General features: G+C 41.7%; 2 pseudogenes across 2 annotated transcripts; both read right to left on the bottom strand.

Annotated features, from left to right (window-relative positions):
* Positions 1-711: 711 nt before the first annotated feature.
* LOC150018179 (26S proteasome non-ATPase regulatory subunit 8-like) lies at positions 712-26,906 on the bottom strand (annotated as a pseudogene). The gene is made up of 4 exons (XR_016508565.1): positions 26,845-26,906; positions 8,423-8,600; positions 7,562-7,675; positions 712-1,732 (listed from the first exon to the last, which is right to left on the bottom strand). The product of XR_016508565.1 is annotated as a 26S proteasome non-ATPase regulatory subunit 8-like (transcript).
* LOC150018180 (securin-like) lies at positions 18,754-26,893 on the bottom strand (annotated as a pseudogene). The gene is made up of 2 exons (XR_016508566.1): positions 26,845-26,893; positions 18,754-19,416 (listed from the first exon to the last, which is right to left on the bottom strand). The product of XR_016508566.1 is annotated as a securin-like (transcript).
* Positions 26,907-27,845: the final 939 nt, after the last annotated feature.

Genomic DNA, 27,845 nt, shown 5'->3' with positions numbered 1-27,845 from the left:
ATGGACCAGAACATCTCTGAAAACTTCATACATTATGTTCTGCCTTTCTCTGGAACCCTCCTGTTGCTGACCTTTCAGTTTTTCATCTTTGAATTCACTTACATAGTGCACCTGACATTTGGTCCATGCTTCTGGTTCCACTTTGCCTGTGGTCACCTGGGCAAAAACTCTTTCTAGCCTTCCTCCCAAAGCTCCTCCCTGGCCCAGATCACTCTAGGTGGCTTCTGCCAGCCTTGTCCAGTTGAAGAGCAGGACCTAGGTACATCTGATTGTCTCTGTCAGCCTCCAGCTATGCCCAAGACTGGCATCTCCTTGGCTGTGCCTCCTATTGGGACATGCCATGAACATGGGGCTGGTTGACAAGGCTGGATGCTGACTTGTAAAAGGATCCTTACTGCCAAAGTCATTGATTCCCCATCCCCTGGTCTCCTACTATTAAGCATTCTGTTCTGTAGCCACTTAGAGTTTTGGTGTTTAACCTTTTCACGACCACATATGTGGGACTGTGCATTTACCTTCTCAAAAGTACCTTGTTAGTAATTAATAGTCCTTTCCTTTGTTGCAGTAACTTATGGTCAACAGAATACTTTAGTATACTCACATATATCATCTCATGCCCATGCTTCTTTCTACTTTCTTCTGCAAACAAGACTCAGGGTCAACTTACTCATTAGGCTCATTAGGACCAAGGATTCATTTCATAAAAAAGGATTAGAATGTCTCTCCAGCTTTATTGGAGGAAGCCCTGCCTATAGTGGCTTTCGGTAATGTGATCCCTGTCCCACCCCAGTGCTTGCTGGGCTCACACAATCACCTCCAGCTGCTGGGCATACATGATGACTTGTTTGGCCAGCTCTGTGGAGGAAATGGTGGAATCTTCCGGCTTCTGCTGCTGGCTGGCAAAGCTGTAGTAGTTGTTGAGACCCAGGACTCACCCTCGCTTCTTGGCATGGTATGTTATCTCTTTGGGTGTGTTGAAGAAGAGAATCCGGGTGGTCTCAGTGATGAGGATTTTCTCATAGGCCTTCTCCATGCACCCAGCAATCTTGTCTCTGATAGTGTCAAGCAGCATGTCAATGAAGAAGGTATAGCTCTCGGTGGGGATGTTGCCTTTGGCCAGAAGCACCTTGTTGTAGCTGCCCTCCATTAGATATTGCTCAATGGGCACAGAATGCTTGATGTATACATTGGTCTGGATGTTCCTGGCAGGTAGTCACTCCAACTCAGCGTGGAACAGTGTTGGAAGTTAAGGCCCAAGAGCTGGTGCATGTATGCTGACTCGGGGAGCTGTTCCTTGTCATCGAAGTAGTAGCATTTGAGCTGGGCCATGTAGTACTCAAAGGAGCGGATGTCCCTTGCATTGTATACTCCACTGGGCCCCAATCTCCAGTTTGTCATGGGCCAGAATAATTTGCTGTTTCGTCAGTTTGGTCCCTATAGTTGGCAGGAAGTTGAACTCCAGCAGAAACAGCTAAAGATGGCCCAGCTCTTCCCCGCAGTTGCTAAGGTTGGACTTTTATGGTTCCACTTGCCCTTGAGCTGCTTGTTCACGCTCTCTTGCAGGAGTGCGCCCGAGGCCGCTGAAGGCCCCAAGTTGGAGGAGCGCACGGTCCATTCAAGGTTGTAGCCGCCATCTTCCGCGATGCGGCAAACCGCCAGCCCGATTCACGACAGCGACGCCTACCGACGCTCCTCTGGCAGAAGTGGGCAACCCATGAAAGTGTTTCAATTTCTTATAAAACAGAACAAAAACATAAGTTAAAGTAATTAATAAATAACGACAAACCCAGTTAGGATTACATTTGTCTTTATACCAGTGCATTACAAAATGCAATTTAAAAGATCATTTTATAGAGGAAGAAGCTAATGAAAGCAGAAGTGTCTGGGACGCAGAATCATAAAGCAGCCCTGACAGGACTGGTGCTTTCCATTTGGCACCAGCATTCACTTGCTGTGTAAATTGGGTAAGTTTCTTAGCATATTAGTTCTTTTTCTACCAGAAAAATAGAAAAAAATTTCAGCACGCATTCATTTTTCAGCACTTTTATTAAGACAAAGGAAATAACTCTGCAAGTACCAAAACTCCTTTGAAGAAACGCTTATACGAAGAGTATAATGGGTAGGACTATTTGTGTTGCAAATGACATGTATCCATTTCAAATTAGCCTAGACAAAAAGAAAATATATTGGCTCTCATAACTGAAAACTGAACCAAGAAACTCCCAAAATTTGCCAGGAATCTGTTTCTCTTTTTTTCATCTCTTGGGATGACATTCCTCTACGTTGGATTTCTTTTCTAGCACATTTTCTCCACATGTTGAAAGAATCCCAGAAACTTCAGGCATTTTAGGATCCTTAAGCTGGTGACTTTAGAAGATGAGAGTCCTAGTAACTCAACCAATTCCTTGGGGGACTCCAATTGGTCTTTACTTAAATGTCTTATGTTTCCTTGTGCCCAGGGTATGGATGGAATGCTCTCATTGGCCAGCTTGATCATTTGCCCCACCTCTTCTCCATGACTTGACAGTCTTACAAGACTCCCTTAAAAGAGGGCAGGTCAGTTTCCAAATGAGGAAACGCAAACAGACCAAATTACACGGTAACTCCCAGACTGTAGTCTGAACATTTGTTGATATTATCTCAACGTTAGAACCAGTTGAGATTTGCTCAGAACCTTTACTTAACTTTCCAGACCTGAGTCCTATGACAACCCCTCAGAGTTTAGTAGAGACCACATGCACTCATTTAATCTTCACAAACTCTGAGAGGCAATTATTAGGTATACTTTTTTTCCCACTTAAAATAAAACTGGTAAACTTCATTTTTTAGAGCAGTTTTAGGTTCACAGCACAACTCAATGGAAAGTACAAAAGGTTCCTATATACCTCTTGCCCTCCCACATCTCCCCCATTATCAACATCCTGCACCACAGTAATATATATGTTATAACCGATGAACCTACATTCACACATCATAATCACCAAAGTCCATCATTTACCTTGGTGTTGTCTATGAGTTTTGATGATGTATAATGACATGTGTCCACCACTGTAGTGTCATACAGAATATATTCACCGCCCTAAATCTTCTCTGCTCTGACTATTCATCCCTCTTTCCCCTCAGCCCCTGCAATCACTAAACTTTTTACTATCTCTATAGTTTTGCCTTCTCCAGATTGTTTTTTTTCACTTAGTAATATGCATTTTTAAAAAAGTAATGTGCATTTGTTTCCTCCATGTAATTTTATGGCGTGATAGCTCATTTCTTTTAGCATTGAATAATATTCCACTATCTGGATGTACCACAGTTTATTTATTCACTTACCTACTGAAGAACATCTTGGCTGTTTCCAAGTTTTTGAAATTATAAATAAAGCTACTTTAAACATTCATGTGCAGGTTTTTGTGTAGACATAAGTTTTCAACTCATGGGAAAATACTAAGGAGTGTGATTGCTGGATTTTATAAGAATATGTTTTGTAAGAAATACACTATCTTCCAAAGTGGCTGCACCATTTTGTATTTTCACAGCAATGAATGAGAGTTCCCATTGCTTTACATCCACAAAAATATTTAGTTTGTCATTGTTTTTGGTTGTGGCAATTCCAGTAGTTGCATAGTGGTATTTCATTGTCTTAATTTGCAATTCCCTAATGACATACTTGTATAATGTTGAATATATTTTTATATACTCATTTGTGAACTGCACATCTTCTTTGGTGAGGTGTCTATTATGGTCTTTTACTTAAATCAGGATAATTTTCTTATTGTTGAGTTTTAAGAATTCGTATATTTTGGATAAGAGTCTTTTATTAGATGTGTCTTTTGCAAATATTTTCTCTAAGTCTGTGGCTTGTCTTCTCATTCCTTTATTAGCTTCACTTTTACAGATAATAAATGCTACAAATTATTGAGAGCTAACCATACACCAGGCACATGCTAAAAACACTACATATATTATCTCATAAAAATTCTGTGAGGTGCTGTGTTTACTGAGGTTCTTTAGACTGTAAGCAGCAAAACCAACTATGGCTAGCAAAGTAAGGAAGAAATGTATTGAGAGGATAATAGGGTGTCTCATGGGTTAGGATGAAGAGTTGAACAATCAAAATTTGGAAAGATAAGAACCCATTCTTATTTTTAATTTTTCAATTACAGTTGACATACATTATTATATTGGTTTCAGGTGTGCACTCCTGTGATTAGACATTACATGACTTACTAAGTGATCATCCTGATAAATCTTGCACCCATCTGACACCATACATAGTTATTAGAATATTATTGACTATATTCACTATGTTGTACTTTATGTTCCCATGACTATCCTATCCTCCTCCCATCAGGCAACTATCAAAATGTTCTATCTGTGATTCTGTTTTTGTTCTGCTTGTTCATTTATTTATTTATTTATTTTTTAGATTCAATTGTTTATAGATATGTATTTATTGACATTTTATTGTTGAAATTTTAAATTTTCTCCTTCTTTTTAAAGAAGACCCTTTAACACTTTATGTAATACTGGTTTGGTGGTATTGAACTCCTTTCCCTTCTTCTTGTCTGAGAAGCTCTTTATCTGTCCTTCAATTCTAAATGATAGCTTTGCTGGGTAGAGTAATCTTGGTTGTAGGGCCTTGGTTTTCATCACTTTGAATATTTCTTGCCAATCCTTTGTGGCCTACAAAGTTTCTGTTGAGAAATCAGCCAATAGTCTTATGGGAGCTCCCATGATGTGAATGTTGGTATGCTTGAAGTTGTCCCAGAGGTTCCTTATGCTATCTTCATTTTTTTGGATTCTTTTTTCTTTTTGGTGTTCTGATTTGGTGTTTTTTGCTCCCTTATATTCCAAATTGCTGATTTGATTCTTGCCTTCATCTACTCTACTGTTGATTTTCTGTAAATTATTCTTCATTTCAGTTAGTGTACCTTTCATTTCTGACTGGTCCTTTATTATGCTGTTGAAGTTCTCACTAAGTTCACTGAGCATCTTTCTAACCAGTGTTTTCAACTCTGCATCTAGTAGATTGCTTGTGGCCATTTTGTTTAGTTCTTTTTCTAGAGTTTTGTTCTTTTCTTTCATTTGGGCCATGTTTCTTTGTCTCCCCATTTTGGCAGCTTCCCTGTGTTTGTTTCTGTGTATTAGGTAGAGCTTCTACATCTCCCAGGCTTGGTAGAGTTGCCTAATGTAGTTAAGTGCCATGTAGGGTAAAGCAGCACAGCCTCCCCATTCACCTAAGCTGGGCCCTCCAGGTGTGCTTCCCCATGTGGGCTGAGTACACCCTCCTCTTGTAGTTGAGCCTTGATTGCTGTTGGCACACTAGTAGGAGGGATTTACCCCCAGGCTGATCAGCTGCAAGGACTGGCTGTGACCACTGACCATTGTGGAGGATCAGCTGTGCAGGGCTTACTTCAGCATGTCTCTGGTGCCTGCTGAGCCCACCCCTTGAGTGTGTCGCTTTTGGAGGTGGTGCTTCGATGTGGTCCGAAGCTGTCCACTGGGTGCACTGGCTCTGGGGCACAGCTGGGAGGCACAGGCCAAGGTCAGCTGCTGCCTGTGTTCTGCCAGGGGACACCCAGAATGAGCTACAAAGTGATCTGCAGGTGGCTACTCTTTGTGCTGGGCTTGGATGTGCCCAGGTGAGGCTAATTTGCAAGTCAAGGCCGCTGGTGCTAGCACCAGGCCTGGGGCCCCTCAGTGAGCAGTACAGGGTACACTAAGGGCAGATGTTGCTTATTGGAGAGATTTAGAAAAGTCTGAAGCATGAGCTAAGACAGGCTGTTCATATTGTAAAGCCACTGGAAACAGCTTGGGAGGGCCTGAAAGCTGGGTGGGGCAGAGCCTCAGGGAATCTCCAGGGCGGGACAACAGAATTAGCCAGGTTGATGGAGACTCATATGGTGCCCACCTGACAGCTTTGTGGTGGTGGTGAAGGGAAGCTCATCAAAAGAAACAATGGCCTCTACCAGCACTTCTGTCTGGGAGAAAGCTGACCCTCCAGCTCTCTTCCTTATGCCAGACAATTCAGTGTCTCCCCTTGTGTCCCTGGTTCCTTTCCAGATGCTTCCCCAGAACTGCAGCTCAGAGGGAGTGAGTCTAAATAAGTCTAAATAAGTCTGCATGTGGGCCCTTTAAGAGGAACTGCCTGGGACTCTAGAAGCTCTCTGTCTCTCTTAGCCACAATGCCCGCTGGTTTTTACAGCCAGAAGTTATGGGGACTTCTCTTCCTGGCAATGGAACCCTGGCCTGGGGGGCCTGGTGTGGAACTGGGACCCCTTGCTCCTCAGATGAGACCTCTGCTTCTGAGATACCCCTCCCAATATTTATTCACCACACATGGGTGTGGGACCAGCCCATTCCACATCTCTGTTCCTCCTGCCAGTCTTGATGTGGCTTCTTCCTTAATTCCCTAGTTGTAGGACTTCCATTCAGCCAGATTTCAGGCAGTTCTGAATGATGGTTGTTCTGTAGTTTAGTTGTAATTTTGATGTGGTTATGGGAGGAGATGAGTACCACATTTACCTATGTCTCCATCTTGATTGGAAGTTAAGAACTCATTCTTGCCTAATTTTATAGGCCCCAGAGAGGGTTAATCTGGGAATAAACCTGGTGCAGGCATAATGGCTCCTAGTTCCAATTATCATTTTGTTCCAAATATTACATTCCATTCAGGGAGAATCTGGCCCACCTTTTGTCAGGTATCCATCCTTGGGCCAATCAGGTTGAAAGATCATATAGCACAGGTATGACAAGTGGGGACCCTTACTTTTGTATTATAAGAGCTGTTCTCACTGATAGCTGGTTGGCCACCCAAAGGGGTATCTATTACAAGCACAAAGTATCAGGGTCCTGGCACAAACTGAAAGTGGGCAGTTGAATAGCATTAAATAAGGGGATTAATTGGGAAGAGCTTAGGGAAAGCAATAAGGTATGTTATGGTGTCTTAGTGCTAATGAAAAATGGGGAGCTGTTACCATCTGAGGCCTGAAGAGGAAAGAAGAAGTAGTGGTTTCTTAAACCTGTTGAGAAAGCAGTAAGGAAAAGGCTTCCTGATGAGTAGCTGTGGTCTTTGGCAGAGGGTCACAACGCATTCCTAAGTAACCCAGTAGTGTGGGATTGAGGGAAATAATTACTAGGTTTTACTCTCCTCCCATCTGCCCATTTCTTGGACACAACTGGAAGCCAGAGAGCAACCAGTATGTAGAGAAGGGTGGAGAGTAGATATGAAGGGGTAAATAGAAGACAGCCAACACAATAATGCAAATTTAGCTTATGGATGAAGAATCTTAGGTTTGGAAGAATTAGCGACTGGTTTATTCCCATAGTTAATGCAGGGGAACAGCTGGGGTTTGAACTCAGTCTCACTCCAGAACCTGTGCTTTTAATGACTGTGCTCTGTCACCTCTAAGTTGAAGACCTGAATTCAAACACTGGATTGACCATATATAGCTCAGGTGAGAACTTTAGCTCTCTGATCCCCTTGCAGCATTACCTCTTAGCTACAGCAGCAGCAAGAGCCCATAGTCCAGCCTGCTCAGAGTTATACTGATATACTCACACTTACTGGTTTCTCTCCAGTCCCTCATGCTGGGCCTTGCAGAGCCATGCAGCTTGGAATATCAGAGGCAGTCAAAGTGTAGTCCAAACTTCCTGCCATGGTGCAGGCAGCTCCACTCTCCTGTGGACAGGATTATGATTGAGATTTCCATTGCACTGCAATTAAGCCTCTCTTCTCTAAGTCCTCAGGGGAACATTCTCAGACTTGGACCATGCACTGGTGAGAGCTAATGCCATTATCAGTTGCCTGTTCATCTCACATAAATAGGTACATTAGCACCTCATCTGTCTGATCACACACTTCCCTGCCACTGCTTAGAGCTCCCAGACAAGCAAATTTCTAATCAGGAATGCAAAAGGAATATCATTAACAGCAATAACAGTCACTGTATGGTTTTATTTCCTGTCTAATTATTTTCCAGCTCTTTACTTAATATTGGGTAACATCTACTCACTGCACTGTTTTTACATGAATTGTCTCATTTTATCTTGATAATAAACCCAGAAGGTTGGTACTACTTAATCCACCACGTTACAGGTGGGGAAATTGAAGCTTATAGGGATTAAGTGTGATTCCTTAAGTGACATAATTAGTAAGTAGTAGGTCAAAGAATTAAACCCCGGCAGCCTGGCTCTGGAACCCTCACCACTTAACCGTAATGTCTTCTCCTTTTTGTGGATGAGAAGGGAGCCACATATAAACCTTACGATCTCAGGCTCCACATAGGAGGATCTGAACATAAAAATTCCTAACTAAAAGCGAGTCTTGACTGGTAGTCACATTCTAGGCTTGTAGCTTCCTTGACAAAGGTGTGTCTTTACCTTAAGTGAGCCTGTCTGTTGTCCTTTTGCATCTAAGGTAACATACCTTTAGCCCTGGCTGGTGTGGCTCAGTGGGTTGGGCGTTGTCCCACAGACAGAAAGGTTGCTGGCTTGATTCCCGGTCAGGGCACATGCCTGGGTTATGAGCCAGGTCCCCAGTTGCGGGCATTTGAGAGGCAACCAATCGATATTTTTCTCACTCTTTTTCTCCTCTTCCCTTCTCTCTGAAAATAAATAAATAAAATCTTTTAAAAAATAAGATAACATATCTTTAAATGTCAGTTTAATCTCATTTTCCAGACCCTTCAGGGCACAACCCAGGCACACACCAGAGCACAAGACCACATTGTTATCTTGTTTACCACATATCCTCTCTGTGTCCTATAAATGTTAATTATTAACATTTATATCCTATACACAGCAATGTAAAGGTATATGTCTCTCTGTTTTACTTTTCATCTAGTCCTAGAGACTTCCTTGCCCTTAATCTACCACCAATAGATTTCATGTAACCCTCCTTACAACTCCTCCTTTTATTCTAATGCATAAAATAAACTGCAAAGCTGCCATTTTCCAGAGCATTTTCTCAATCCATTTTATTTTTTGCTACAATTTTCTGTAGATTTAAGTATAAAGGCTTGTCTAAGAAAAGTTATGAATTAAAATTGAATTAAAAAATTTTTTTTCATAATCACTATCATTCTATCAGATGAAGAGTGAATTGAGTGTGGCCCCAGCTGGACTGGAACATGGAACGGTCCATCTGTCCTTAATGGAAGAACTAGCTTGAGCAACACAGTACCTGGGACAGATTAATTAGAAGTGATCTCTGACTATGTGATTAAGCCATTAGTTTTTTTTTTTTTCATTTTTTTAAATTGTTCTATTACAGTTGTCCCATTTTCCCTCCATTGCTCTCCCCTGCTCCACCCACCTCCCCCTGCAACCCCCCCCCCCAATCAATCCCCACCCTGTTGTCCATGTCCATGGGTCATTTACATTAGTTCCTTGATTGGACCCTTCCCCTTCTTTCATCCCTTCTCCCCCCACCCCTGGTCACTGTCAGTCTGTTCCTTGTTTCCATGCCTCTGATTCTATTTTGCTCATTTGTTTGTGTTGTTCATTAGGTTCCTATGGATGTTTTGTATGTCAACATGTTGCACAACTTTCTGAGTATACTAAAGATCACTGAAGTATATATCTTAAGAGGGTGAATACTATGTTATACAGATTATATCTCAATTTAAAAATAAAAAAAGAATAGAGTCATAATAAATTCGATCCCCTTCTCTTACCAGTAGGATTCACAATCCTGGTCCATGATGCACTAATAAATGAAAAGTGAGTGATTTGTCAGAGTGCAAACCTTTGGCTGTTTTCTATCCATTTGGACAAGTTTAAATAACTTTGGTTATATAAAGCAGATCTTGAGACAAGCATTTGGGTGCAACTGGTTTATCTGGGTATTGTAGAAGTAATAAGGGGAAAGAGAAACATTCAATAAAGGGTGAATTAATAAGCAAGTCACTGCTTTGGGCATTTGGAGCTCAATTGTAGTGGGGCCCTTCTATGAGACTATTTTAAAAACTACCTCAACATGTTTTTGTAGGAGGTGAGGTAGCTAGAGAATTCCTGTCACTGTTTGAGGGCCATCCCTGAGCCCCTGGTTCCCCTGCTTTTGGTCTTCTCCATGCTCATTTTACTAAGTAAGGTCTCATACCCAGAAAGGGACCTGGCCATGACCAAAGAGCTGAGCAGAGAGATCATTTACAGCTTTTGCTACAGGTGTGCAATAGCCCAATATAATAGTAAAATGCCAGGTTTACTCTGGAAGGCAAGGGTTACTGAATTTCAGTAATTGTACATTTCCTTCATTTGAGGAGCTCAGAGATCTAAAAGTGAGTGCCTTGCACAGACTCAGCAGAAATTGCACCAATCTTTGGACTTACATGAGACGTAGAGACAGAGGGGCTATTTGAGAAATTATTCTAGCTTTTCAGAACAAACAAACAAGAATAGAATTAGATGTTTTGCCAGTAGAAATCAAATGGAATAGATAAAGTCCAGAATATTGAGGTCTGCAGTTAGAAAAGTTGACTGCCTCTAGGTTCCAAATAGTAAGAGATAGGAATTTAAAGGACTTCAAGTGACAAAGGTCCAATAAAATGTCTCAGTGGATTAAAGTGAACCATGGAAAATAGCTGATAAAGGTGTTTTGTTCTTCTAGCTAGAAATCACTATCACATGGAAAGACATCACTATCATATAACTAAGAAGGTAAAAGAATGAAGCAAATTTGAAAACTCTGTCTTAGAGAAGTTACATTCAGTGTGGATACTGGCAAATGAAACGGTCTAGATACAAATAGGTCAGGGGCTTCTCAAAATTTTGAGGAAATTGTATTGTTAAAAAACCACAAGCCTGTGTAAAAAGTACAAGTCTGTTAAGTTTTAAAACAACCTCTGGCAGGAAGTTGCTCAACCTCCTAAGGAGAGCATTTTCCTCAACTCCCTCCTTAGATGTGGCCAAGGAGAATAAGGGTGGGGGTGGGGGAAGTGCTTCAGAAGGTGGGGCCCAGGATCCCAAAGAACAATGGATGAGAGAGTCCCTGCCCCAGGATAGGCATCCTTTGTAATATCTGCCCATTGGTATTGCAGCATTGTAATACCAGGGTATCTGTAGACCAGTGACTACTGTGGGCCTCTCAGTCTTCCCCCTTCTGAATGGGAGTGTTTATTAAAGCTATTCTATTCCTGTTCCATCACTGAGTACTTGTATGTTGGCCTGAGGCAGACTGCTCGCCTTTTCAGTTCTCAGGTCTTCAGTCTAAGAGAAGTCACATCTGTTCCTGAGGGATATGCAATGGCACAAAATGCAATGACAGACTGGACTTTGGATTGTCTTCAGTGAGGAGCAGTTTGCGGTGTTCTACTCGTGGGAAGAAGAGAACAGAAGGATGTTAAATGACCGGAAGAGTATGCTGTGGTGGAAACTGTTACTGTTCACCCTGTAGGCTCACCGTGTGCTCCTCTCAATTCCCCAGCCAAAGTAGTTGGCCAGTAATTTTCCTATCTTGTAATGTCTTTATGAGCTTTCAGTATCAAGATTTTGCAAGCCTTATAAAATGAGTTTTGGATGTTTTCCCTCTTCTTCTAGTCTCTGAATGTGTTTGTTTAGATCAGTATTACTTATTCCTTAAATTGTTGTGAACATATTTGAGGCTGTGTTTTCTTTGTGAGAAGAGTTTTAATTTCAAATTCTTTATTTTTTTTTTTTTGATACATATAGGACTATTGGTATTTTCTATTTCTTTTTGTGGAAATTTTGGTAAATTGTATTTTAAAAAACTTTTATATTTTACCTAAGATTTCCAATTTAATGGCATACATATTGGCATGTAAAAGGTCAATTTATTTGCATAATGTTTATCATATCCTCATTATCCTTTTAATGTTTGTAGGTCTCTAGTGCTATCCCATTTTTATAACTGATTTTGATATTTTCGTTTTCTCTTTCTCTTTTCCAAGATTTGTCTTGCTCAGGGTTTATTAATTATGTTTATCTAGTTAAAGAATAAACTTTTGACTTTGTTGATTTTCTATATTGTATTTTAAAAAATATTTCATTAATTTCTGCTCTTATCTTTATTCTTCCTTTCCACTTTTTTGAGATTAATTTGCTGTTCTTTTTCTAGCTTTTGAGTTGGAAACTTAGATCATTGGTTTTCAACCTTTCTGATTTTTAAGACACAGATTTAATGTGTAAGTTTTCTTCTAGGCACTGCTTTAGTGGTTACACTGCCTCCCTTCCCCAACACATCAAGTAGTAAGTAGTGAAAGTCCCATCAATAGGGAAATGCAGGATGGGACCTACGTGAGTCTGAGTTACTGGAGGAAAGCCTCGCAGGAGAGCTGTCTGACCTGCACTGGCTTGTGATATAAGCAATGTACGACACTAACTCTGATGCGGTAAACTACTGAGTTTTATTTGTTTGTTTTGTATATGTTTGTTGTCACCTCTCCTATCTTGGCTAATGCAAGAAGACTTGTCTTACTTCGGCTCCTGTAATGTTTCACATTGCAGTTTGCCACGATCTCTTCTATTTGATTCCTCCAAATATCAACATTGCGAGATCTGTGTTATAAGAGATTTTTACTGAAGATGTGTGGGGTCATGGAGGGGTTTTACAGAAAGCACGCAATAGGAAACAACTTTAAATCTAATATACGTTCCCCTCCATCTCACAGGGAATTTTTCATTGTCTTTTCGATTTGGTCCTCTCTTACTGCCAGGTTTTTGGGTTCCCTTTTCCATTAGGACTCTTCCCTCACAGTTCACACTCTCTCTTCTTTCCATCCCTCCTATTCCAGAGCACCCCAAACTCTCCAGCTTTTACATATAGCTTTCCCTTACCTTGGATAAAGTCACATTCCTAGTCATGGTATCTTTTCTACTGACCAGAGCACATCCAGAGGTCTGGGACAGGAAAGGACTGTGGATAGCCTGTTGGAGAATTAGGGCATGCCCTCCAAGTTGAGAGGTTTTTTTTTCTCCCCAGGAAAAAAAAAATTAAAAAAAAATTTTTTTCTACCATTTTTTTATGCCCAGTTTTTAATTTATTTCATTTATATTGTCTTTCAGATGGTTGAAATCCTGCTGTATCCTACTTTTATAATGTAATGTTCTATCATGAGCATTTACTATATGATCTTGGTAAACATGCTATTACATTTAAATTTTTTTCTTGTCAGAGCACAATTATCAATCTTAAGGGGTATAAGAAGGGCATGCAACTCCCCTCCTGGAAATCTCACCAACTGGACAGAGAGCATTTAATAAACTAGGCTGTAGGATTTTAGCTGCTGACACCTGGACAGAAGAAGGAATTATTCAGGAAGTCTGTGGAGTGACTGCTTAGACAGAGCTGTCCCTTAATAGCTGTAACAGAGCCATGGTCCTGCTGGGACAATCTGGTGTCCTGGGAATCAGGACTGCCAGATTCAGATGCATCTGGGTATGTCTGGAGCAGTTGTGGGATAAAAGGGCAGGTAGCAATCTGTTCTCAGAAGGATCTAGAAACCTCTTGGGAAAGGCTCCAGCCTGTGTGTGTTGTTCACGCTGCCCGGCCAAACCTCCAAGGAAAGAGCTATAATAGAAAGTAAATAAAAACAGGGCTGTTTCACTGACATTTCTGTGGGCATATTAGACCACCTTGTTTTGTGTTCTCTGTAATAGTGATGCTTGGAGGGCCGGGAGGGAATGGGGGATAACCCTGGGAAATAGACAACACAGCTGCCTGACCCACAAGCTGGACCACACTACGTTAGTCTGAAAAGGAGGATCAGAGACCTCCACATCAGGCTGTCAGAAGACCTGGTCATGGCTGATGGGGCACCAGTCACCAGCCAACAAAAAGGAAGTAAAGGTGAGAGGGCCACAGTGGAGACTTTTAGTGCTGCTCCTGGGCCCTCAAATGAGAGAGAAGCTAGAGGGCAGGTGGGCTCAGCCAGGTGCCTGCAGTCACCAGGTGCATGGGAAGGTCTGCAGGCCAGATGAGAGGCAGGAGAACCCTATGCTGAAGAGTAACTCCTGTACAGGGACATTGTGAGACCTTGTGAGGAGTTTGGAGAAAGAAGGTTGGGCTGCGAGGAAGAGGGCCTACTGGTACTGAAAGAGTTGGCCAGGTAACATGAGACATGTAAGGAAACTTGGCATCTGGCTCTGTTGGAAGCCTGCCATGTAATCAGTGTTCTTTCACCTTGCCCCTTCAGGGCTGGGCCGGTAATACCCTGATTTTACTAGCCCTTGAGTATTGTACAAATCCTCATGGTTTCCTACACCCTTCCCACATATTTGTAGTTCCTCTATTAAATTATCTGTTAAATCAATTATCCTAATATGTCCCTCTATTAAATTATCTACTACTAGTTAATGTTCTTAATAGTCCCCCTATTAAATTAACCATTAAATCATTTACCCTAATATGAATGTACCATCTGTTTACTGCTGGTACCCTACTGATATAGAGGCCATTCTGTTGATGGCTCAGGGGAGGCCTGCTGAGACTCTGGCTCTCAGCAATCAGTTCTGGAGATGAAGGATGGAGACAGAGGTTTAAATGGTGGACTCCTGCAGGGAAGGTATATGAGGAAACCACAAAAGGTAAGGATAGATTGTGAATTCATTAACATACTTCAGAGATCCTGGGTAGGAATGAAATTTGGCAATGCATTTAAGCCTGACACACTGGGATAGACAGTGATTGGCTAGATCTGATTGGAAGTAGGGGTGGTGGTCGGAGGTGGCGTTAGGAGTCAAGAAGGCTCCATAGCCCAGGACCATTAACACCACTCAGATCTTACACCACTTGCTCTCTGGAGAAGAATTGAAGAAAAGGCCAGGCTCAGAGGAGGATGAAAGAGTCAAGTTAGAGCCCACTGAAGAAGGAGCAGGGTGGGATGGGTGGTCCCTGGCACTGGAGTACCTGTGCAGGGTCTGGCACTAGTGTGCCGCTCTATGATTTTGGCAGAAGGAATGAAGATGCTTACAAAACAGCATTGGGAGAAGGACATTCTTCTCCACTGACTTTGAGGATATCCTTACAGGGAAGGAATGTTTGACAGAGATAGAACTGGAAATATACAGAAAACATAAGGGGTTGGGGAGGGTGGGCATGATGAATCGTAAAACATGTTATAAATTTAATAAATGCTGGAAAAGTAACAAAACTGGAAAAATTAATTTAAAAACAAAACTACCCCAGAGCACTAAATCTGGTTTTATTTACCCTAGTCATGTGGTACTTCCCTTAATAACATAAGGAATTTATACACATTGGAAATTGAGCTTTTATTGTGTAAACTTAACAGAATGTGCAATCATGAATGCATGGAAAGAAAGAAAGTGTGTGTGTGTGTGTGTGTGTGTTGGGGGTGGATTACTCAGGTTTTTTTTCCCCTAAATTCTCTCAGGGCCTTTGTATGTGCTATTCCCAATGTCTACCAATCTCTAGAACCTTCTCCCTGCTCATACCTGAAAGAAGGTCAGGTTTTCTTGTTATGCTCTGCTACAACTCTTGTACTTTCTCTTCATAGCACTATTACTGTTGGAATTCATGTTTTCGTGTGGTCATTAGATCAATGCTCCTTAGCAGATTAACCTCTGTGAAGGCAAGAACTGTGTTCTGACCACCATTGCTGCTCTGGGACCCAGTGCCTGATACCTGCCAGATGCTTGATAGCTATCTTATGGGTGACTGCTTAGAGGACTGTTAGCATGTTAGGACTGGCTTCACAAGTACGAGAAGGTGAAACATAATATATAATTCTGGTAACCCTGGGCCTACATGAAAATCAGCAGTTATGTTTAGAAAGGAAGGCTATGCCTTGGTGAAGTTATATGTGAAAGAAGAAATACCAATGTCATTGGTCAGTGATGCTACAAAGCTGCTCAGTGTGGCCGAGGGGAGATAAGTGGAAGTTTGACATGGCAGCTTCATTTAAAAACATTTGGCATGACTTCTGGCCAAGACGGAGGCCTAGACAGACATGTTGTATCTCCCTCCACAACTAAGAAGGAATACGACTACTTCAAAACTAGAGACAACCAGTAGTTCTAGAAAACAGAGCTGCATGGAAGTCCAACAAACAAAGATATAAAGAAGAAATACTCACCCAGACAGGTAGGCGGGGCAGAGCCAGGGCAGAGAGGGCAGGGTGTGGTGGCAGCGGCAGCCACGGTAGCGGCAGGCCAGCAGAAAGCACAGTTACATGTTTTAAAAACTCAGGAGGGACACCTGGGGAGAGTTCCCAGCTCCTGACCAGACCGCGCAGCTCATGGTCCCAGCACTGGGGAAAATAAAGCCTCATTGCCTTCGACTGTGGAAACCAGTGGGGGTTGGGGCAGAGGAAGAAACTGCCAGTCTCTCAGCAGAGTCTGCTTGTTTAAAGGGCCCCCAGAGTCCTAGAACATCCACAGACTCACCCATTCTGGGAATGATGGCCAGGGCAACAGTTAGAGAGGCGCCAGTTGCATATGGAAGTGGGAGAAGTGCCTGGAAAAGGGGCAAGGGCTGAGCAAGTGGCATTGTTCCCTCTCATACCCCTCCCCAACATACGGTGCCACAATGTGGTGAAACGGGTCACCCTGTACTGACAAATAATAAGGCTCCGCCCCCTACAACATAACAGGAGCGACAGCTCTACCTAAGACACAGAGGCAAACAAACACGGGAGCCTGTCAGAATGAGGAAACAGAGAAGTATGACCCAAAAAGGGGAATGGGTCAAGGTTCCAGTGAGAGAACTAAGTGACAAGGAGAGAGCCAGCCTAACAGATGCAGAATTCAAAACACTGATAAAGATGCTCAGAGGCTTGACAGATATGCTTGAGTACAGCAAATGCATAAGGGAAGAAGTGAAGGCTATGCTAAATGAAACGAAGGAAAATCCACACAAAATCAATGGTGACGGGAAGGACACCAGGGTTCCAATAAATGATTTGGAACATAAGGAAGAAAAAAAACAGTCAATCAGTACAGAATGAGGAAGCAAGAATTGAAAAAAGTGAGGAGAGGCATAGGAACCTCTGGGACAACTTTAAATGTGCCAACATCCAAATCATAGGTGTGTCAGAAGGAGAAAAGGAAGAGCAAGAAATTAAAAGCTTATGTGAAAAAATAATGAAGGAACGCTTCCCAGATTTGGTGAAGGAAATAGACATACAAGTCCAGGAATCACAGAGTCCCAAACAAGCTAGACCCAAAGAGGACCACACCAAGACACATCATAATTAAAATGTCAAAGGTTCAAGATAGAGAGAGAATCTTAAAAGCAGTAAGAGAAAAGCAGAGAGTTACGTACAAAGGGGTGCCTATAAGACTATCAGCTGATTTCTCAAAAGAAACTTTGCAGGCAAGAAGGGAGTGGCAAGAAGTATTCAAAGTGATGAAAAGCAAGGTTACAACCAAGATTACTCTATCCAGCAAAGCTATCATTTAGAACGGAAGGGCAGATAAAGTGCTTCCCAACGTAAAGCTAAAGGACTTCATTATCACCCAGCCGTTATTATATGAAATGTTAAAGGGACTTATTTAAGAAAAAGAAGATCAACACTATGAACACTAAAATGACAACAAATTCACAACTGTCAACAAGTGAATCTAAAACATAAAAACAAAATCCAACGAAGCAAACCAGAATAGGAACAGAATCATAGGTATGGGGATCATTTGGAGGGTTATCAGCTGGGAGGGGGAAGGGGAGGAAATGGGGAAATGGTGTAGGGATTAAGAAGCATAATTGGTTGGTATAAAATAGACAGGGGAAAGTTAAGAATAATATAGGAAAGGGTGATGCCAAATAACTTATATGCACAACCCATGAATATGAATTAAGGGGGGTGGGATTGCTTGAGAGAAGAGGGGAACTGGGCAGAGGGGAACAAAGGGAAAAAAATGGGACTATAACAACATAACCAATAAAACATACTTAAAAAAAAAACCCACCCATTTGGCATGTGCCCTCTGCCATTTTTTCTTCATTCCCTCTGCTTTCTTTTTTTTTTTTTTGTGGTAAGAACATGTAACATGAGGTCTATCCTCTTTATAGGTTTTTAAGAGTACAATACAGTATTTTTATCTATAGACACAATATTGAACAGCAGATCTTTAGAATTGATTCATTTTACATCACTGAAATTTTATGTATATTAATTAGCGACCTCCCATTTTCCCCTCCCTACCCTCAGTCCCTAGCAACCATCCTTCTATTCTTCGCTTCTATGGGCTTCACTGTTTTAGATAACATGTAAGTGGGATCATGCAGCATTTGTCCTTCTGTGACTGGCTTATTTCACTTAGCATAATGTCCTTAAGATTCTACTTGCTCAGTTGTTTTGAATGCGATGGCCACACAGTACACATGCTCACCCAACAGCATCTACTGCCCCCCCCGACTAGTAAAGTGAAGTCGTCATTTTTCACACATGCACGTTCCAGTCCACTCTCCTTGGCTACCAGGTGACTTAGTTGTGTACTTTTGTGAACTATTATTAAATGTAATGAACATGCTTAAAATCTCTTTTGAGTAAAATCTCTTTTACTTACTAGTAAAAGGCAAAATGTCACTCAATTATTATTGGAAAAGAGACAACATGGTTCTTTATGCCATGGTTAGTGACTGTATCAGTACAGAGAGAAGATGACAACACATGTAAATGCATTCTATAGAAAAACAAAAGAAAACATTGTTGATTTGAAGAAAAGATTTTAGAACACATGGTGTATGACTATTGTGGAGGTTAGCTACATGGTTGGAAGGAAGTTGTTAACATGTTTCACCATAAGTCTTTACTTTTTTTTTTTTTAAGAACTGCTTTATTAATACAAACTGTTAATACATACACACAGACTATAAAGCACTAAGAAACTTAAATCTCTACATCATGGCACACAGGTGGTGGCAATTCAACATCCAGAGTTGACAGAATGCTTGAGGGAGACTGCAATGGATCAGACTCCCATGGAGGAGAGGGCATCTTCAGAGGTGAGGGGGGGCGGAGGTGTAACAGCCTTTCAAGCTTCTTCTCCTCATCCAGGATCATGAGAGGCACTCCGTTCAAGGGGAGCTGGGTGATCTGGTGTTCTTCAGGCAGGTTGAAACTCTCAAAGTCTAGAGGATTGAAGGGAAAGAATTTTTCTATTTCTAGATAGGTGTCATCTGAGGCAGGAGCAGAGCTTTTTCCTTTAACAGTCTTCTCCATCACTTTTTTAGTAGGAAAGGCTGTCTGTTTCTGTTTGAGAGGTCCATTGGTCTTTACTGACTTTTCTGTAGCTCTGTTGACAGTTCCCAAAGCCTTTCTGGGAGCTTTAGGTAAGGCTGGTGGAACATCAAATATTTTGCCAACATGTGGTATTGAAACCCGAGGTCTCCCATCTAAAGCTTTGACTGAAGGCCGGGACCCCAGCTTCAGTCAGTCCTTAGGATTAGCACGAGTGCCTGGTTGTCCATTTTCCTTATCCACGAAGATCACAGTAGCCATTCTGGATTAAGTGAGGATCAACAGCCAAAATCACCCAAGCCTCAGCTTTTCTACTTTTTGATAATAATATTTTTTGTGACTTACTAAAGAAAAGATGTGCTTATGATATGAAAGACTTACTTAGTATAACATGTTATAGTTTTATGTGGGAGTAACTACTGATGGAGTGGCTGCCCTGACTGGAATACAAAGTTCGGGGCTGGGGCCAGGGAGAGATGACATATATATAAAACTCATCTTTGTATCACTCATTTATAAATCACAAAAATAAAGAAACTGAAGTTAGAAGAGCATTATAGGATGTCGATAATATGATTAATTTGAAAAAAGTCAAAATACAATAGAATCTTTACAATACCTTGTGATGAGATGTGGAATGAGACTATGAAAATATTTTGGTTTCAATTCCAAGATGGTGAATGAGTAAGTGGAAGCTCTACAAAACTCCTCCCAGAACCAAACTGGAATTACAACTAAATTGTAGAGAAATCATCCTGAATAGCCAACTAAATGCTAGCTGAGGGGAAGCTTTATAACCAAAGACAGAAGAAACCACTTCACCACAACAAGACTGGTAGGCAGTGTGGAGGAGGTGCAAGAGGACTGGCTGGGCTCCCATGGGTGGCAGCTGAAGATAAAGAGGGATATTTCAGTGGCCAGGGGGTTTCCCCTGAGAAGTGTGGCATCTAAATCCCCAAGCTACGCTCCCCAGCCTACAGCACCAAAGCTGGGAAAGGAACCTAGATAACATACAGCTGTGAAAAGCAGTAGGGTTTCTGCCAAAGAGAGACGGCTAAAAAGAATGGAGCCTCTTAAAGGGCCAATGCACAAAATTCAGTCCGTAGCCATTTACCCAGGGATAGTGCACCCAGTGGACAGCTACAGACCATGTTGGAGCATCAGCACCATGCCCAGCTGATCCTCCATGGAGGGCGGAGGTTGCTGCTAAGTAATCACAGCCAATTCTTGCAGATTACTGGCCTTGGTAAATCCCTCCTATTGGTCTGCCAACAGCAACTAAGGCTCAACTCCAAGAGGAGGATGTACTCAAACCACATGAAGGGTGCACCTCGAGTACCGGGCTTGGGTGAAAGGGGAGGCTGTGCCACAGGACCCCACAGGACACCTACTACATTAGGCCACACTACCAACACAGAATTAGATTAGCTCTACCTAATACATCGAAACAAAGACAAGGAGACTGCCAAAATGAAGAGACAAAGAAACATGGCTCAAATGAAAGAACAGATCAAAACTGCAGGAGAGTTAAACAAATGGAGATAAGCAATCTATCAGATGAAGAATTCAGAACACTGGTTATAAGGATGCTTAAGGAACTGAATGAGGACCTCAACAGCATAAAAAAGATCCAGTCAGAATTGAAGGATATACTAATTGAATTAAAGAACAATTTACAGGGGAACAATAGTAGAGTGGATGAAGCCAAGAATCAAATCAATGACGTGGAATGTAAGGAAGCAAAAAACAAGCAATCAGAACAAGAAGAAAAAAGAATTAAAAAAAACAAGTATAGTGTAAGCAGCCTCTGGGACAACTTCAAGAGGTCCAGAAGAAGAGAAAGAGCAAGAAATTTGAAATCTATTTGAAAAATGATGAAAGAAAACTTCCCTAATTTAGTGAAGGAAATAGACATGCAAGTCCAGGAAGCACAGAGAGTCCCAAACAAGATGGATGCAAAAGGCCCATTTCAAGACACATCATAATTAAAATGGCAAAGGTTAAAGATAAAGAGAGAATCTTAAAACCAGCAAGAGACAATAAGTTAGTTACCTACTGGGGCGTTCCCATTTGACTGTTAGCTGACTTCTCAAAAGAAACTTTGCAGGCTGGAAAGGATTGGCAAGAAATATTCAGTCATGAAAAGCAGGGACCTACAGCCAAAGTTGCTCTACCTAGCAAAGATATCATTTAGAATAGAAGAGCAGATAAAGAGCTTCCCAGAAAATAAAAATCTGAAGGAGTTCATTATCACCAAACCATCATTACATGAAATATTAAAGAGACTTATTTACGAAAAAGAAGATCAAAAGTATGAACAATAAAATGGCAAAAAATACAAATCTATCAACAAATGAATCTAAAAAACAAACTAAACAAACAAGAAAAGAGACAGAATCATAGATACAGAGAACACTTTGATGGTTGCCAGATGGGAGGGGGCTATGGGGGAATGGGTGAAATGGAGAGGGGATTAAGAAGTATAAATAGATAGTTACAGAATAGCCATGGGGATATAAAGTACAGTATGAGAAATGGTGTAGCCAGAGAACTTATACATCTGACCCATGGACATGAACAATGGTGGAAGAAATTGCCCCAAGGAGTTGGGGGAAAATCAGGACAACTGTAATAGCATAATCAATAAAATATAATTAAAAAATAAAATAATAGAAAGTTAATATATAAAAATAATAAATTATGTTAAAAATAAATCTAACTTTACACTTAAAGGAACTTCAGAAAGAACAAAAAAAGCCTAAGGTGAGTAGAAGGAAGTAAATAATAAAGATCAGAACAGAAATAAATGAAAGAGTCTAAAAAAGGATACAAAAGATCAATGAATCCAAGAGCTAGTTCTCTGAAAAGATGAATAAGATTGACAAACCTTTAAATAGACTCATCAAGAAAAAAGAGACAGGACCCAAATAAATAAAATCAGAAATTAAATAGGAGAGATAACAACTGACACCAAAAATACAATGGACTGTAAGAAAATATTATTAACAGCTATATGCCAACAAATTGGAGAACCTGGATGAAATGGATAAATTCCTAGAAACATACAATTTTCCAGAACTAAATCAGAAGAATCAGAGGCTCTGATAGACAGATTACACCTAGTGAAGTTGAAGCTGTAATTAAAAAAAACTTCCAACAAACAAAAGCACTGGACCAAATGGCTTCACAGGTGAATTTTACAGACATTCCAAGGAGAACTAACATCTCTCCTTCTCAAACTATTTCAAAAAATTCAAGAAGAGGGAACACTCCCAAGTTCATTTTATGAGGCCAGCATTATCCTAATTCCAAAATCAGATAAAGACACTACAAAAAACGAAAATTACAGGCCAATATCCTTGACATAGTTGGTAAAATCCTCAACAAAATACTAGCAATGTGAATACAGCAATACAGCAAAAAGATCATATACCATGATCCAGTGGGATTTATTCTGGGAATGCAAGGTTGGTACAACATTTGCAAATCAATAAATGTGATTTGCCACATAAACAAAATGAAGGATAAAAACCACACAATCATATCAATAGATGCATAAAAAGCACTTGATAAAATCCATTTATGATAAAAGTCCTCAGCAAAGTGGGAATAGAGGGAACATACCTAAACATAATAAAGGTCATATATGACAAACCCACTGCCAGCATCATACTCAATGGGAAAAAACTACAAGTGTTCCCCTTAAGATTGGGAACAATGTCAGTGTGTCCGGTTTTACCTCTCTTATTCAACATAGTACTGGAAGTCCTAGCCACAGCAATCAGACAACAAGAAGAAATAAAAGGCATCCAGATTGGAAAGAGAGAAGTAAAACTGTCTTTATTTTCAGATGGCGTGATATTGTATATAGAGAACCCCAAAGACTCTACCAAGAAACTACTATAACTGATAAATGAATTCAGCGAAGTAGCAGGGTACAAAAGTAATATCCAGACATCAGTTGCATTTTTATATGGCAATAATGAACTAACAGAAAGGGATATTAAGAAAACAAGCCCATTCACAATTGTTTCAAAAAGAATAAAATACTTAAGAATAAATCTAACCAAGGATGTAAAAGATTTGTACATGGAAAATTATAAGACACTGAAAGAAAGAAATTGAAGAAGATACAAGTAAGTGGAAGCACATACCATGTTCATTTAACATCATTAAAATGTCCATGCTACCCAAAGCAATCCTATCAAGATTCCAGTGTTCTGTTTCACAGAACTAGAACAAATATTTCAAAAGTTTATATGGAACCACGAAAGGCCCTGCATAGCAACAGTGATCCTGAGAAAGAAGAACAAAGTTGGAGGAATCATGCTACCTAATATCAAACTATACTATACATAGTAATCAAAACAGCATGGCACTGGCATAAAAACAAACACATAGGTCAATGGAACAGAACAGAGAGCCCAGAAATAAACCCACGCATATATAGTTAATTAATATTTGACTATTGGAAAAATTGGACAGATATGTGCAGAAAATGATAGTAGACCATCTTCTTACACCACAAAGAATAAATTCAAAATGGATTAAAGACTTAAATATTAGACCCAAACCATAAAAATTGTGGAAGAAACACAGGCAGTAAAATCTTGGACATTGCTCATAGCAATATTTATCTGATACATCTCCCCAGGCAAGGGATACAAAAGGAAAAAATAAACAAATGGGACTACATCAAACTAAAAGTTTTTGCACAGCAAAGGAGACCATAAGAAAATGAAAAGGCAAACCACAGAATGGGAGAATATATTCACCATCTGATAAGGGGTTAGTATCCAAAATTAAAAAAGAACTTATAAAAATTAACACCGAAAATACTAACAATCCAATTAAAAAATGGGCAAAGACCTGAATAGCCACTTCTCTAAAGAGGACATACAGATGGCCGCTAGACATATGAAAAGATGCTCAATATCACTAACCATAAGAGAAGCAAATTAAAACCACAATGAGATATCACCTCACACTTGTCAGAATGGCTATCATCAATAAATCAATAAACAACACGTGATGGTGAGGATGTGGAGAAAAGGGAACTCCTTTTTACTGTTGGTGGGACTGAAGATTGGTGCAATGACCGTGGAAGGCAGAATGAAGATGCCTCAAAAAATTTAAAATGAATCTGCCTTTTAACCCAGAGACTCCACTTCTGGGAATATATCTGAAGAAATCCAAAACACTGATTCAAAAGAACATTAGCATGCCTATGTTCATTGCAGCATTATTTACAATAGCCAAGATCTGGAAGCAGCCCAAGTGTCCTTCAGTAGATGAGTGGATAAAACAACTATGGGACATTTACACAATGGAATACTACTCAGGTATAAAAAGGAAGAAAATGTTACCCTTTGCGACAGCATGGATAGACCTGGAGAACACTATGCTAAGTGAAATAAGCTAGTCAAGAAAGACAAATACCGTATGATTTCACTCATATGTGGAATCTAATGAACAACCTGAACTAACAAGCAAAATGGAGACAGACTCATAGATGGAGAGCAGGCTGACAGCTAGGGGATTGGTGGGTAAGGGGGTGGAAGGATCCATCAAAAAAGACTCATGAGCAACAGTGTGGTGACTGCAGAGGGGAGGGTGGTATAAGGGGGTTAAGTGGTAATGGGAAAAGACAATAAAAAGAAAAGAAAAAGACAGTTTTTTATGTTACTCAAAGGTTTACTGATTATCTCAAGGCAAAGAACTTAAGAATTGTAAAACTCAGAAGATGTGTTTCTTTAACAAAAGAAGAAGTATGCCAAATTTGCTGACCTCTGGTGTGCTGGCTCTTGTGACTGTCACAGTGCACACACACACACAAACACACAATGTCCCTTCAGCCAAAGTTAATATTTTAGCAATGAACATTACTTTGCTTTTAAAGAATTGTGTTATGGGAAAGCACTTTAAAATTGATGTTTGGAACTGTTACCAATACCATGTAATTTTAATGCCAAAATGAAATGTGTCCGTGTCACCTATAAGACTGTCATGGCCACAGTCTTCAAAATTAAGAAGTATACTTTTAAATCCATTTTACAATCCTCCAAATGAAGAGCTTAAAGAATTAAAAACAAAATCTCATTGTCAACAATATTTGCAAGAACAACTGGTGAAAAACTCATTGAAGATATCGCTTCATGGACAGATTTTCTGGTGGAATTTCACATTGATAGATGGGATTTAAACAGTGAGAATTATGATGTAATAAGTGCAGTCAAAGGTAGAATTCTTCTATTTGGGTCCTTTGTGAAGTTTTGTTTTTGTTTCTTTTTTGCATTAATAGCCATCAGGACCAAGTACTGACATTAACTGAACTTAAAAGCATACTTTCTAATCTCATAAAATATCAAACTAAGATTTATTAAACATATTTTTAATCCTGTTGCTCTCACTAAACATATTTTTTGCTAATAACTTCGAAGTGTAAATAAAAAGTATATTGTACCATCGGTTAAAAATGAAATAATTTAGCCCTGGCAGGGTGGCTCAGTTAGTTGGAGTGTCTTCCCGTGCACCAAAGGTTTGTGAGTTTGATTCCTGATTAGGGCACATACCTAGATTGTGGTTAGATTCACCACCCCAGCCCCCAACCTGTAAGGGCCTGTACAAGAAGCAGCACTTCAATGTTTCTTTCTCTCTCTCCCCTTCTCTCCAAAATTCTCTCTAAAATCAATAATCATATCCTCAGTTGAGAACTTAAAAAAATGAAGTATATAATTTAAAATTGTTTCATCTTTACCACATCCTTTAAAGGTTTTTTAGTGTGCTTTATAATATATATTAATACAGTTGCATGTGCAAATCATTTATAAGCAAACTGTAAATATCAGGCAACAGGTAAAAAGAATAAAACTTGGTGCTTAAATGAGACAACTATGAAAGCCGCTGGCACAGTGAGGACACAGAATGGGTACTCACTAATGAATAGTTTCACTTCCCCCCTTGGTGACAAATTTGATGTGAGAGATGAAAAGGACAAAGTCAAAATGTCTCCCAAGTGTTCCCTGGTGCTGTCACCTGCTATGACTGGCGCTCTGGCACACTCCTGGAAGGAAAGTAGGAGTTTGAGTTTGGGTAGGTTTTCATGGGCCTAAGAACCTCTAAGTGGAGATGTGCCCCATAAAGCTGGATACACCATTTGCAGCTCTGGAGCATTCTGGGCTGGAGATGAGGTTCAAGAGTCATTAGCTGGCAGATGGTTGTTAAAACCACAAGGTGGGTGAGATCCCCAGAGTGGGCCAGCAGATGAGAGAGGAGGCAGGCGGCTGTGGGACCCCAGGAGAACGCCATAATCAAAACCTAGGTACAAGCAAGATTTGAAGAGAGAGGAAAGGTGGCGCCAACTCTGAAAAATGTGTATTTCAAGCATTCAAGGAAGGCGTGGTCAGCAAGCTCAAATACAGGAAAGAGGCTAGTAAGGGAGCTACAGAGCGCTCACTGGCTTTGGCAAGTAGGAGGTCAGTGAGGACTTGAAGGGGCGGGTGTATCAGCCAGAGAGAGAGCGCTGAGGGCTAGGGGTGTGTGCGTGTATGTGTGTGTGTGTGTAAGAGCAGGAAGGTGATCCAAGGGACCAGACGGGCGCCCGGGAGAAAACCTATGCTTGCGGGTGCGTTCAGCTACAGGAAGTAAGAAGTAAGTCACCTGTTTGAGGGCCGTGAACACAGAATCTCACCTTGGGAAAAGTCCCGGCGGGAGGAGAGGTTCGGACATATCCGCACTCAGTGGCGAGCATCCTCGGGGCTCGTTGGGTGGCAGCGGAGGTCGGGGGAGCCTGGCTGCAGTCTGACCCTGGCTTAAGCTGGCGCGCTTCCGGCCGGCGGAAGGACTGAGCAACCCCTGGCGTCTCAAGTTCCCCGTAGGCAGCGCGACCGGGGTGCTCAGGTGGCTGCGGGCAGGCCTGGTTGGCGGGCGGCGCGCAGGACGGACCTGCGTGGCGGTGGCTGCCCGTGCCCTCCTGCTGCCTGCCCCTCGCCTCTCCGTGGCTCCTCGGCCAGGTAGGGCACCGACTGAGGAGGCTTCTTCCCTGCGGAGGCGGCTCTCCTCCTTCCTCGGGGCGGGCCCAGGGCTTTGGAGCCGAGGATCCGAAGCACTGTGCCCTGGGAACGCGCAGCTCTCGCCCCTGCGGTGGGCTGCACAGCTGGCTCCCGCCGAGCGCGGGCGGGGCGCACGGCCTGGCCGGGATCCCGCCCGGCTTGCTGCAGTGCCGGGCAGTCCCCTCCTTGGCAATTACGGTGCACTCTGCCTTTCGCGGCCACCTGCTCTCCAGCCCTGCGGGCCACCCCCTTCCGGTCCACGGCATGGCCCTGTGCCCCGAACCCGGTGAGTGCGAGCGATGCTGCGCTGCTGACCTTGGGTCCACGCCCCGCGCACCCCGCGGCCCAGGGCGGGAGTCGGAGCGCCCTGGGGTCGCGATCTCGGCTTCCTAGCTCACCGAGGCGGAGGATCCTGGGCTCCTCCCCTGCCGGGGCCCTTGCTTTGCTACTACCCCTGTCTCTGAGGTGGCTTGGGCTCCTGAGGCCTCAGGTGACCGCTGCATCTCAGCTCTCTGGTGGCCTAAAGTGGATTTGCTGCCACGTAAGCGCCGGGGACAAGTTCCTAGGTACTTGAGGACCTAGCACCTGGAGGCAGGAGGTGGGACAAGATGACAGGGTGATGGGGTCGGTTGAGGCCTTC

Source organism: Furipterus horrens, unplaced genomic scaffold (genome assembly GCF_987537825.1).
Source record: "Furipterus horrens unplaced genomic scaffold, mFurHor1.1.pri manual_scaffold_2, whole genome shotgun sequence".
Classification (NCBI taxonomy): domain Eukaryota; kingdom Metazoa; phylum Chordata; class Mammalia; order Chiroptera; family Furipteridae; genus Furipterus; species Furipterus horrens.
The sequence above is the reverse complement of the archived record's forward strand: the minus strand, read 5'-3'. Positions and strand labels throughout refer to the sequence as shown.